The sequence below is a fragment of the Carlito syrichta genome, unplaced genomic scaffold, assembly GCF_000164805.1.
Source record: "Carlito syrichta isolate Samal-C Ts95f unplaced genomic scaffold, Tarsius_syrichta-2.0.1 Scaffold315501, whole genome shotgun sequence".
Classification (NCBI taxonomy): domain Eukaryota; kingdom Metazoa; phylum Chordata; class Mammalia; order Primates; family Tarsiidae; genus Carlito; species Carlito syrichta.
In genome coordinates, this window is record NW_007259597.1 from 28,802 (window position 1) to 31,595 (window position 2,794).

The window sequence follows — 2,794 nt, forward strand, 5'->3', positions numbered from 1 at the left end:
TATACAATAAATCAAAAAAAATTAGCCGGGCGTGGTAGCGTGCGCCTGTAGTTCCAGTTACTTGGAAGGCTGAGGCGGAAGGATCGCCGGGGCCCAGCAGGTCGAGACTGCGGTGGCCGGGAGCGGCCACTGCACTCCAGTCTGGGCAACAGTGAGACTCCAACTAAAAAAAAAAACCAAAAAAACAAAAACAAAAAGAAAGAGTAAATACATGGCTGGGCGCAATGGCTCATGCATGTAATCACAGTACTTTGGGAGGTGGAGGCAAGAGGATTGCCTGAGCTCAGAGGTTCGAGACCAACCTGGGCAACACAGAGAGACCTCTTCTCTGCAATAATTCAAAAAATTAGTTGGGTGTGGTGGTGCACACCTGTAGTTCCAGCTACTTGGAAGGCTGAGGCGGAAGGATCACCAGAGCCCAGAAGGTGGAGATGCAGTGGCTATGAACATGCCTCTGCACTCTAGCCTGGGCAACAGAGTGAGACTCTGACTCAGAAAAAACATAAAAAGAGTAAATACTCTTTTCTGCCTTACTGGAGTTAAACTTTTTCCCCCTGTGTGCCTGATGTACCCCCTTGACTGGCAAATGTCTGCACAGCTGGCCTTTTTACCTTCCTTTGTAGCCAGCAGCCCCTCGTCATGGCCTTGCAGATGCTACATGCTCAATAAACCGTCAATGAAGGAATGATAAGCTGACTCCCACCTTTGCCCGGCCTTTGCGTGCTCAGCAATACCACATTGCAGAGATGACGTCTGGTTCAATTCCCCAAATTCTTCACAGAGCAGATACGCCCTCATATGGGAAAGCATCCCTCTGACCTTGGATCCATTTCAAGCCCAGGTGTTGAACATTTGATTGTATCCCTGACCCTGACCTGCTGTGGATTTTAGATTAGATTTCCAGGGGATTCACATCTGGGCCCGTTAGGCAGTCTTGGCCAGATGTTCTTGTCTTAACCCTCCCTCCTCCTGGAGTGACCAGAGAATCAAACAAGTTCAATGCTTAGTGCCCTGCAGCCCAAGGAAAAGCCCAGAGTAGGGAAGGAGTAGAAAGATCACAGTTTGGGCAGAAAGGTCTCATAGCAGGTCCCTGTAGCTGTCCCTGACATATTCTACAAGAGAGGTTCAATCCATGGGAGGAACCAAGGATTCGATGCATCAATGCCAGGGCCTTGGGACAACATTTAAGAGGAGTCACACTCAGCCAGTGTGATGGCTAATGCCTGTGATCCCAACATTTTGGGAGGTGGAGGCGAGAGGATTGCTTGAGCCCATGGGTTCGAGACCAGCCTGGGCAACGTGGTGAGACCTCGTCTCTACAGCAAATCAAAAACTAGCTGGGTATGATGTATATGTCTGTAGTACCAGCTATTTGGAAGACTGAGGTGGAAGAATTGCCTGAGCCCAGCAGATCGACGCTGTGGTGGCTATGAGCGTGTCACTGCACTCAAGCCTGAGTGGCAGACTCAGGAAAAAAAAAAGAAAGAGAAAGAAAGAATGCTGATTCCCGCAGCAACATGCAATTAATGTCCATAGAAGTGATGATTTTTTTCCCAATAGGAGTCTCACACTGTCTCCCAGCCTGGTGTGCAGTGGCACAATCATGGCTCAGTGCCGCCTCGACCTCCCAGAACATCCTCCCACCCCAGCCTCCTGAGAAGCTGGGACTACAGGCACGTGTGGTATTTTTTGCAGAGACAAGATCTTACTATGTTATCCAGGCTACTCACAGACAGCTGCCACAAGTGATCCTCCCGCCTCAGCCTCCCAAAGTGCTGGAATTATAGGATGAGCCACCACACCTGGCCTGATTTTCTGTAAGGAGGAAACTGCTTAATGCCGCATCAAGATAATCAGGTTACAACTGAGACAGGTGGTGCCTGCCAGGACTCATGTCTGAGAGGGCAGTGCTGGGCACAGCGTTCTCCTAGGATTGCCTCCTCAGGTTTTGCCTGCCTGTCCAATGCGTCAGCCTGGCATGGTCGAGAAAGCACTCGAGTGGACGTCAGGAGAGCTGGGGTCCGGCCCCTCTGTGGCTCATCACCTCTCTGGAACCTCGGGACATTCACTCAGCCCCTCGGGCTCATTTCTGCGCAATCGAGGAGCTCTCCCTGCTAGCCCAGCAGCCCCAGTCTCTCTGTCCTCACAGTTGGGCTTCAGGGGGCCTCACCCTCCTGCCATAGGCGCTGGGATGCCCAGTGTCGCTCTGGGCAGGAGGGCCTTGGCCCATCAAAGACCTTGCCATCAGGAAGCAGGCCACCTGGAGGACCCCAGACTCTGTCCTCACCCCCACCCTGCCCGGGGAGAGTGTGTCATAAGTGATCCCTCCTGGGGACATCGCTACTTTAGGAGCATGCGGAGGGGAGCAGTTCGGGCGAGAGCCCTGGGGGGAGTGAACTTTGCAGTTGGAGAGCAGCCCCTGGTCCAGGGAGGGTCCTGGGGGAGCCACAGCCATGTTCAGTCTCGGGGCCAGTACCCAGGTGTGGTGGCGTGGCTGCTCCATCTTGGTCACAGGTGTGGCCCCAGGACATCGCCGCAGAGAGCGGCCCTGCGGGTGGTGGCTGTGGGCGCCGGGGCCGCCTTGGCACCCATGTTCCCAGCCGACTGGGTGGTCCGCTTTCTCGGCGGGATGGCACTCACCGGGCCTCACCACCAGCCTCTACCTCATGCCCCAGGGCAGAAGCAACTCCAGCTCACATCTCACATGTATTTATAGAATAATGCCCAGCACACCTGAAGACTTAAAGAAATGTTAGGGCTCTCTCTCTCTCTCTCTCTCTCTCTCTCTCTCTCT